Source organism: Lissotriton vulgaris, chromosome 7 (assembly GCF_964263255.1).
Source record: "Lissotriton vulgaris chromosome 7, aLisVul1.2, whole genome shotgun sequence".
Classification (NCBI taxonomy): domain Eukaryota; kingdom Metazoa; phylum Chordata; class Amphibia; order Caudata; family Salamandridae; genus Lissotriton; species Lissotriton vulgaris.
Window position 1 is genome coordinate 586,170,427 of NC_141695.1, and position 11,551 is coordinate 586,181,977.

At 43.0% G+C, this 11,551-nt stretch overlaps 1 pseudogene; it reads right to left on the reverse strand.

Moving 5' to 3' along the window:
• The window catches only part of LOC147702059 (uncharacterized), a 43,636-nt pseudogene extending 33,000 nt beyond the window's left edge, over positions 1–10,636 (reverse strand).
• Between the last annotated feature and the right edge of the window lie 915 nt (positions 10,637–11,551).

The window sequence follows — 11,551 nt, forward strand, 5'->3', positions numbered from 1 at the left end:
GTTCCCAGAATGCAATGAGTTTATCTACCTACTCAAATCCACTCCGGGTCTTGTAAAAAGATCGAGTTGAATTCCGTAATCAAGGCTGCGATTACCAGCTGAGTCAAAGCAGAGACCCACGAGCATTGCCGCGTCCGACCGCTTCTGACAGAAGGCAAGTGTGTTTTTGAATTTGTGAGTGTTTGACTATTCCGTGCGTAGAATGATTACCTGCAATGCCTTCAGCAAAAAGAGCGAGTCACAAAGGGATTTCTAATGAGTGAGCGCATGAATTAGACAGCGGGGCCTGGCAAACTCACTATGTAGCCATCATCAGCCCACTGGAAACAGCACGCGCCTGTTGCACACAGCCTGATCCAGATTAACATAGTAACTAAAATCAGTCCCTCTTTATTCTCCCTTCAGAGGGAAGATACGAATATAAAGAAGTGGTTAATTAACAGAGACTTGTTTGTCTTTAATAGATCCCGCACCCCGCAGCGGACCAAGGTACGGGGCATTTCCTTACTTGTACATGACCATCCAAAACAGGCTTTCCTGCAAGTATGTTAAAACGTGTTTCGTGTCAACTTTTGCAGTTACAACGCCTAAAAATAATTGTTTGCTGCTGTTAATCAACTTCCTGATACCTCTACAACGAAGTAGGTCCCTCAAATTTGAATACAAATTGTTGACTGAGTACTAGACGCTGAGCATGGATCATGTAATTAAAACAAACATGTATTAATCAGTCCAAGTCCTGAGGAGAACCCCCCAGCAGGATAGGGTTCGAAACACATTGACTTCAGCTTATGACATTAGGCATACTGGGTGTGCCACAAGGGTATATCCTACACCATTTTCCCCGGCAAGGACAACACCCCTTGAACTACCATTCCCAAAGCTTTAGACACGGGCAGGACAGTGGGCACAAGCCTCTGTCAAAGAACTTTGAGGGCCTCATTTATAAAAAGTGACGCATCGCTGCGTGAAAACAGCAATGTGTCACTTTTCACTGCGCCCTCTTTGCGACACCAATGATGCGTCATATTTACAGTATGACGCATCATGGCGCAAGGAGCTACAGATACGTCAGTATTTCTGACATATCTGTAGGGCGCAAAAGTGACGCATTACTGGAGTGTGTCACAAAAGTGACGCAACTCCAGCAATGTGTCCTTTCACATGGGGCAAGACCCATGTGAAAAGGCCTGCGTCAGTCTTACACCTGCTGTGAGGCAGGCGTAAGAAATTGACGCATTTGTGTCCTAGAAGTGGCGTAGTGAAATCTTATAGATTTCACTGCGTCACTTCTATGACCCTTTCTTCCGTCAGAACGCCCCCCTGCATACATTATACCAGGCATAGGTATAATGTAGCGCAGGGGTTTACAAAGTGACGCATCTACCTAGATGCGTCACTTTGTAAATATGGTGCAACAAGGCAAATTTTTTACGCTGCTGGTGCGTCACAAAAAGTGACGCACGGCCTCATAAATGAGGCCCTTAGTGTCCGTCCAGTGTACATTTCAAATAAGGACTGGTTACTTGTATTTTAGGATTATTTCATACGAGCACTGTATTGTTTATTGTCTATTGCATTCCATTGCGTTGCATTATAAGTTGTTTATGTATGATTTTTTGTAAGTATGAAAATATCATTTCACAAAAAAAGTGTTGCCAGACAAGATGACATGAAAATAATGGTCTAATCTTGCTCTCAAAAATTACAAAAGAAAAGTGAAATAAATAACCCGGGCTTTGGAATTCAAGTCTAAGGTCACGTTTAATTATTAATTTGCCAAGAAGATGCTATCTAGACATATCGCATGTTATATTGTTTATTTATATCCAGCCCCACAACCCCTCCACCCTGGCAGCAGGCAGCAGGCCTGGGTCCCGGTACGGAATGTGGGAGCGCCAGCAGCGCTGGGCGAGGGTGCGCTGGCAGTTTACTGCTGCTCTGGGGTCCAGCGCACCCATCAGCAGTTGGCGCACCGCTGGTCCGACATCCTGCAGCGAGAGCTGGACCTGCTGGACTTGCTAGGAGTTGAGGTTGCAGGGCTAGGTGAGTAATTATTAAAATTGTTGATTTTTATTATAACTTGTGTGTTCTATGCTATAGATAATATTTTTTTTCCCAAATAATAGCAAGTATGCTGCTTACATGTAGGGAAGTTACGTTTTAAAACATTATGTAATAATCTGTTATTCTAGACAGGTGCTTAGCTTACTTGGCGTTACCCACCTAACCTAGCTATTGAATCGTACTTGTTGCCACTTGTTTGGGCTGGTGCGATTAGTGATGATTATGTAAGACGCTCTTTAGTGAGTTATTTGTAATTTTGTAACTGCATGGTGTATGGCAATGCCACATGGATGGTGCAGGGATGTTTGTGAACAACAACAACCATTTTTCGGTGGAAGCTTGTGCTGCAGGCCTTTCTCGCCAGCTACACAAGCTTCCATTGACAAATAGAGATTTGCGACAGCCCTGTGGCCTGTGGGTGATCATATCGATTCTTAGTAGATTAGTGAGGTTGTTTTGACCGTGGCGCTGATCTAAGATCGGGCGGTTCCAGAATCCCAATGGCCTTCGCCCGACATCATTGTAATCATTATAATAAGTAATAATAAGGCTCTTAGTGATTAGTGCATTGGCCCGTCAAAGGAGGTTGACAAGACTGAGAGGTTGTGAATGAGATTTGAGAAGAGCAAACATCATGATTTGTTGCAATTTATTATTAGTAATTCCAAAATGCAGTTTACTGAACTTGAAATAGGAGTGGACTTTGTAGATAGGTTTTGGAAATTTTGAATAGGATAGGACGGTCCGCATTATAGTGCTACTAGTTGATCTGATTTTGAAAAGTTCAATGTTATTGCGATTGCCTTTGCCTGTCAAATAAATATATTTTGGGGAGATATTATTTCTTACCACTAATCTTTTTGTGTCTTTATGTTTTACTTCATAGAAATGAACACTGGTGCAATAGAGGCCACTAAGGCCATCGGGTAGCCTAGGCTACTACTACTTAAATAACCATTAGTCAGAAAAAACAGAGAATAAGTCCACAGGGGACTTGCTGCGCAATATATGGCGGGACACAAGGTTTAAATGACATCACATTTATTAACAGCATAAATGAAGTAGCACTTTTTGCATTCGGGTGCTATTTCTGGTGCTCACAAAAATATTGTGAAGGTGCATGAAGTGAGGGATTGGTGACATTTAAAAATACATCACATTGACAACAATAAACAGAACTCCAATCAAATTAGTGCAATGGAGGAGTTTTGGTGGTAGAAAGGGGTCGACGGTGTTTCGACCTCATTTAATTGAGATCATCATTAGGACGAAAAAGGTGTGAGCAAGTAGAATTTACAAAGAGGAGAGAACATGGTGAGCTGACTGACTGGAAGACCACAGAGGCGGTTTGGGACTCGTTGAAACATACGCCTCGGTCTGTGTCTTGCAGTGCCCATGCTGGGAGGGGAAGAGTAGCTGCTGCAACTGATTGACATTGCATCAGAGCCCTTGGGACTGCTGAAATTGCTGGCAGCCCCTCCTACAGCAGGGAGGTGAGCTTGATTACCCACACCCTGAGACTATCCGGAGATCCAGACACACTATGCGAAAACCAGGCTTGCAGCATACAGAGAGGGTACCCCTGCAATACCGGTGGGAGTACGACCAGTGTTAACCAGTGGTGATGATAGGGGAGCTCTGATTGCACATTTACTGATATCTCCTGACTTCCACAAATTCGAACATCACAAAAAAGCCACTAAAGTGACAAAAGAGAAACCCAATTGGTTGACCATTCAGACAGAGATTGTCCAAATTTTTAGGAAATTAAGACTTAAATCTTTCTTTCAGGATAGAGAGACTATACCCAATACTGGCACTATAGGACTACATCCAAAGTCGACCTTCAACCCACCTACTGGGTCCCTACCTCCAGAGGTAGTCACTTTTGAAAACTTAGTCTTGAAAGACCTAGATAAACTACAGAAAGAACACAACTTCCTTCCTTACAACATCAGCTTGGACAAGAAGAAGAGTCTCTCAAAATTCAAAAACATGGAACACATAATGATAAAACCGTGTGACAAAGGGGTGGGGGGTTGTCATCCAAAATAAAACCTCCTATGACAATGAGTTCCTACGTCAACTTAGAAACACCACACATTACGAACTTCTGCTTCATAACCCCCTCCCAGAAATCAAGAATCCTATCCAGACCATCGCCAAAGAAGCAGGCTTCATCAGTCACTATGAGTTCCTACACCTCAACAATAAAAACCCACGCACCCCAGTACTATATACATTACTGAAGATTAACAAAAACCAAGCAAATCCCCCGGGCAGACCCATCCTTTCAGGATGTGGATCTATCTTTGAGCCACTAGATAGATACATCAACTACTTTCTCGTGATTTGGTACAAGACACAATAGCCTACGTCAAAGACACCACACACTTGATCAATCTGGTTGAACAATAGTTATTTGATCCCACGTGCGAGCTCCTGGTCACTCTAGATATAGAGTCACTTTACACCAACATCCCCAAGGACAAAGGCACCACAGTGATCAGAACCCATATGAACAACCGTCCTAGCCCACACCAGGTACCCACTGAATTTATCATCTTGTTCCTGGAGTTAGCCCTTACTAAAAACTACTTCATGTTCAATGACAAGTACTATAAGCAATGCAAGGGAACGTCCATGGGAGAAGTTTTTGCCTCTAAATTGGCAATCCTCTTTGTTGATTACATAGAAAAAACTTTTGTCCTCAACTCAGTCAATCCCCACGGCAAAAATTCAGAAGCTGGCATTGCTTTATTGACAATGTCTTCATGATATGGCAAGGCAATGCGACAGAATTGCATAACTTTTGCACATGGATCAATAATTGCCAACATGACCTCAAATTCCCTTACAGCTCTAGCAGTTTACAGATAAACTACCTGGACGTGACAAACCATTTGAGGGATGGCTTCACCGCACACTATATAGAAAACCTACCGAACGTAATAACGTTGCTTCACTACAAGAGTGCGCACCCATGAGCAATTAGGGACGGCATGCCATATAGTCAATTTCTAAGGATATACAGAAATTGCAAACTCAAAGAAGATTTCTTTATGGAATCCGAGGCCTTATGTAACAAACTAGCCAATAGAGGCTACCATAGAAGATTGAACAAACGTTCCATGAAGCTGGCGGGGTACTCACATAGGGACATCCTACTTGAGCCCAAGCCTGAGAAAACCACGTCATGCATTGCTTGCGTTACCACATTCTGCCCTGCAAGCAACAAAATAACGAAAATGATCAAAAAGAACTGGCCCATCATCACCTCTATCAATATCACCAATGAGGCAACCCTATATTTCTTTAAGCGTGGGCGAAACATCAAGAACCACTTAGTATGCGCACAAAAACCCTTGCGCAGTTCCAACACTGTACAATCATGCTTAGGCCTCCCACCAGTAGTGGTCATTTTAAATGCAATTGTGCAGCGTGTCCACACACCAAAAATACCAAGGCCTTTGAGCATGGTACTGTGTCGCACAAACAGAACTTTTTTTCAAATTGTAACTCAGTAAATGCAATCCACTGTATTCACCGCCCTTGCGACCTAATTTATGTTGGACAGACCACTCAAAAAGTAAAAACGAGAATAAGCCAACATAAGAGCAGAATACGCTGCAGAGTGATCGCTGCACCCAATGTCGAGCACTTTCTAGAGAAAGGACATTCCGAATCAGAACTTCGTTGGCAAGTCATTGACATTGTACGCCAAAACAGCAGAGGTGTGGATCAACAACCAATCCTCAACAAATTGGAATGTAAATGGATGTTCAAATGCAGATCTATCGAAAATGGAATTAACACACTTGAGGAGTGGAATATGATTTTGTAATATCCCTTCTAGCCAATGTAATTCTCCTTTTCTGCTTACACTGTTATCTGTATATATGTATACATAACTGAACAATGGTACTTTTTATGTGGTTTTATCTCCCTCACTAACCTTTTAATACTCACACAGTGCACCCTCGTTGCGCTAATTCTAGAAGGCTTCTTGACTGCCCTTGCCTTCAGTCTCCTCCATTAGTGGTTTTTCACCCCCTTCCTCCACTTGGCCCCTTGATTCGTGGCCATGTCACGGAGAATACATGCAATCCCTAACCACGCAGAGGACTTCCTTCTTACTCCTCAAGATGGTCGCCCTTCCGGGACAGGTCTTTCCTGTGCATGCGCCCCGGGTGCCCTAGCTGTTTGCTTTTATCAGGCTCATTCTCTGCGCATCCTCTCCTTGAGGAAGTGATCTGACTCATCCGGTGTCCTCTCATATCTGACTTAAGCGGACCAACAGTAAGTTCTTCAATGACGCAGATCTACTGACGTTCTCAGTAACCCTATGCAGTCTCACATGCCTAACCCCACCCCCTTAATTCCCCAGATTAACGGTTAATACCCACGATTGTCTTCTAATTTACACTGGTTCTTGACCCCCACTCACGGCTTCATCGGCCCCCCTATACTTTACCCATGACCTCCGGTAAGTTGCGCTCATGTCTCTGAGCTTCGGCGCGATCTCCATTCCTCTCTGCTAATTGACTCCCTCTTGGTTCCTCACAGGAAGACAATTTTCCATGCTGGCACCAGCCAACTCTTAATCGGCGCACAAACGCCGCACCCATATCTTCCCCTGACCTCCTATGGCCACGGTTCCCGATTCTCAGGTCCTCGAAAGTGAGTCCTTTTCCTTTCTCGCTGACCGCGGCTTCACCATTCCCCATTGCGTGGCTTTGGGCCTTGTAACTGTCCCCCGCAAATCCACACGCTCAAGTAGCCCCAGTACCCTGGTTTTTGGCCTCCCTGGTTTTCAGTAGCTCCCGGCGCAACTGCCACCCCCTGGTTTACGTCCCTCTGCTGCCTCTTAGCATGATGCAGCCTTGGTTTTAGCCTCACTTTCTTGCTTCTCGAGCTTTACAGCCTCCCCTTGGCTCCTCAGCATGTTTTAATTTCCCTTCAGACCGATTGCGTAATTGAGACCTTTTCCCACTATTGTGTCTGCTTAACGTGATGATTCTTCTTGTGGAGGCGGCACTCTCCTGCTACTCCTGTTCTTACACACATTTATTGTGACATTTTAATTGTCTCATTCATTCATTGTTTAGGGAGCCCTATTCCTAGGCTACCCCTCTATTTCCTTTTTTCAAATATTGTTTACTGTATGAAATGAAATTATCACCACTCGAGACCAATGGTTGACACCATGTTCTCTCCTCTTCGTTGTTTCTACTCGATCACACCTTTTTCGTCCTGATGATGATCTCAATTAAATGAGATCGAAATGCTGTTGACCCCTTTCTACAAACAAAACTCCTCCATTGCACTAATTTAATTTGAGTTTTGTTTATTGTTGTCAATATGATGTATTTTTAAATGTCACCAATCCCTCACTTCACGCACCTTCACTATATTTGTGTGAGCACCAGAACTACCACCTGAATGCAAAAAGTGATACTCCATTTATGCTGTTAATAAATGTGATGTAATTTAACTTTGTGTCCTGCCATATATTGCGCAGCAAGTCCCCCGTGAACTTATTCTCTGTTTCCTATGACTAATGCTTGTTTAAGTAGTTGTAGCCTAGGCTACCTGAGGACCCTAATAGCCTCTATAGCACCAGTGTTCATTTCTATAATATAGATTGCACCTGGTCAGATTACTGGGGACCCTTGTTTTACATCAGCATCCAGGGGCAAGAAGAGGGCTGAGTTGGGTGAGGGTCCGGGAGCTGGAGGTGCCTCCCAGAGTTCCTTGGCCGATGGCTGAGCTGGACCCAGTCAGTCTTCCTGGTGTTAATATTAATATATTTATTCCCCTAATTTTACTGTTCCTTTTTTAATAATGTGCCATCTACCCGTTTATATATTATTTTTCCAAATCCTCTATGATGTATCCATTTCTAAATTCTTGTTATCCCTTCATTATCCTATTTACTTATTTTCTATATTTCAAGTTTCTCTGCTTTACCGCAAACTGTCTCTAGTTACTGGTCTGTCTGTAGCTTCCTTTCTTCTGCTTTTTTCAGTCTGCTTTCCCTCTATCCTTTTGTGGACTGCCTAGTGGTGGTACTCTAAGACTCAGAGAACCCATTGGTCACATAGTACTATTACTACTACTCCTCTGCCGTGCAGATTACATTCCCATTGCCCAAGTAATGGATTCTACACTTGTAATAGATGAGAAGGCTTAATCACTAAAACATGAGAGTGGCAAAAGTCATGTTGGACACCCCAAAATTGTCTCTTCTTATTATCTAGGCCTAGTATTATTACTATTTGCAGCAGTTGGTGAACTGATGACTGTGCACCAAGCATGGCATGGGAGGAAGTACGAGGAGGACAGCCCCATTGCATTTGCCAACCAAGGACATATGATATTTCTTTCTCAAAACATCAGTTCTCAATCAATAGCTCCAGCCACTCCTTAACAGCTTGTCTCTTGCCTTGACTTCAGGCGTCTTTTAAACTTTCCAACCATAAAATGCCCATCCCAATATTGTTTATAGAAGATACTGTCTGTAATGTATCCCAATTGTAGTGAATGATGTGTGTGGTGTTTTATTTTGCTATGAAACAATTGATAGGGGGTAGGTGTATTTAGCATCTAAGAAATGTGTAATCTTTTTTTTTCTAGCCCTACCGACCACCAGTGCCGGGGCCAGCACAGACGGCACCAGCCACTCTGCAGATACAACAACATAGGGGGTTGAGCTAGTGGCAGTGGCAGGCGGTGGTAAGTCATATTGCTTGCTTATTATTGACAATTAATTATAATTATAAGCTTACTGTAAAGGTGCAGTCTTGTTGACTTGTGAACAACAGGTTAACACAGCAGGAGTTGAAGTTGAACTGAGTAACTAATGGCCACTCTTACCTTCAACTCAGCAGAAAACGTTTCATGAACAAGACCTTGAACTATGGGTTGTTGGAAAAGGGAAGGATGGAAGGGGAAAGGTTGAATGAAATATATTCTATTTGTTTGAAAGCTAAGGATACGTGGGTGAAAGCACTGGATGCATAAATAGTACTATAGGTGGCTGATAGCTAGGATGCATGGGTGGATGAAGGATGAATGAAAGGTTGGTATACGGGTGTGAACGAAGCTTGACTGGGTGGGTGAAAGTGTATGTGTGAAAGGATGCCTGCCTGGGAGGGTGATTAGAATCCTGTGGTGGATTCTTTTGAATGAATTAAACTTAAGGATATATGGGTGGGTAAATGTCAAAGGACAAATGTATGTTACTGAAAAGTTTGTACTTGAGATCATGAGACTAGAGTGAGACAGAGGGCCATGTTTTGAACTTTGGATAGATTGCTATATGGATGGCTTGGTAGTTTCAATGTGGATTGAGAAAATGTAAAAACAACTGAAATGGGGGTGAGTAGCAAAGCCATGGATGAAGAATAAAACATTAAATACTCGAAGAACAATGCAATGATGAATGTAAATCCTTGGGAAGGAGAATAAGGAACTATGGTGCTCCTCTGTAGTGGTGTTTGCCTCACCTTTACTTGCCTTGAATGTTTTTTGGGGGTTTTTTTTCTTCAAATTGGCGAGGAGGTGGTATTTCTGACTCCTTTCTGAACTCACAGTAGTTTTTTGAAGTGCAACATTATGTATCCTTCCTACCCACCCACCCATCGTCAATCACCTCTCTCCATAGTACCCATGGCATTATTTTCTATGTGTTTTGCTAAGAGCATTGTTTACAATTTGACTTTTTTCTTTTTTGATATGTAGCTACTACTGCTGCTCCACCGACCAGGGTGGAGATTGCAGCCTGGACCCGGTGGTAGAAAATGGAGGCCATCAGGGCAGAGTACCAGCGGCTGGTGGCCAAGGAGGATGAGGCAGAAATTCCTGCAGATGGCCCGGCTCCAGCCAGGCCCCAACAACCACTCTACCACCACACTGTTGCTGCAGTCCGATGGGTGCCCACCAGCACCAACACCATTCCACCAGCACTGCGGCTCCACCTTATTTGCGCCATTGTGAGCGCCGCATCATGCGAAGGCTGGCGAATATTATAGACAGGCAGGAACGGGTGTAGTGCTCTCTTCAGCCCCTTTTTTAATCTGTTTGTGGGTGGGAGTTGGTGGATTGGTGGGTTTTTCTTTATTGATGGGCATTTCTTGGACCCTATTTGGACATTGGTTGGGGTTAGGGAGAGGGGTGACCCAGTTGTGGGTTTGGTTTAGATTTCATCAGAGAAAAAGCTTTTCATACTTTTACATTTTATGATTATGAATGACTTTAAAACAATTGGGCGGGATATTGATTGTTTGTTTCTGCTGATAGTGTCTACTCTGCTACTACTATATAATATTTTGAACTCCTAAAGACTCGAAGGGGGTGGGAGGTGAATTACCATTGTATAGAATGATTGATTGATTATCGTTGAACAGCAATGACAGTTCACTTCTCTTACCTTATTAGATGAAGCAAGGGTTCCATGATTTCCCAAGGTGCCATCATGATGGTGGTAGTAGTAGCAGCATGCATTGATAGCGTTTCTTTTGCTATTGAAGGCAAACTCATCAGATTCAGAACAGAAGCGAGGTTCCATTCCCTCATAGGCAAATTAAAAGTATAGGATAAGGACTCTGGAGTGGGGACTATTCATCGAAAGGGAAGTTAACAAACTGAAATAAAAAAAACTGAGTTAATGCTGTTATTATTATATGCAACCTGGATGACAGTCACCAGAGACTAGACTTCTAGAACAGACTCAGTCTCAGACACCAGAAGAGAGCATGATAAGTGATAACAATTTTTATTATTCAGAACGATGTTGAGCTACTAAGAACTATACAAAGTGGACAAGCTTAACCAGCATAGACACAAATTAATGCAGTGGCTGAATCATGATACTGGCAATAAGATGTTCCTATGAAGAAAAAAAACCATACACTGTGCTGGCTGTTGTGGATATTGTAGAATATATACTGTCAGTGTGGGCTATATGAGCTCAGTTAAGAATAAGATCCTCCTCACCCTGCACTGAGTTGTTGTGTTGCTTTCACCACATCCGCCCCACCAAGTGTGTGATCAATTAATGGTGTACAAATTGTTAAGTGACACCTCAATAAATCACACAGCCTGGGGGATGAGGGTTAGGGGTTTGGTGAAAAGGTTGGGAAGGGGGATTGAGGGAATCGTTTGACAAAGACAAACACTACACATGTACAACACTCATCTGGCAGCCGACCATCATAAATCTGTTATGGGAGGAAAAAGGAAATACATGCATGATGATGAGTGGTACTAGACAAGCACAGGGAAGTATACTATTATGCAATTGCCTGTCTGCCCCCAGAGATACCCAAGCTACATATATTATATTTATGTTCTGTTGTACCGGGCTTAGAAAGATAGCAAATACAATTAAATGATATTTAGGAGTAAAAAGAAAACATAAACAACACACACGGTCGAAATGATTGAAGAGACAAAAAAAGATACCGTATAATTTGGGAGTTGC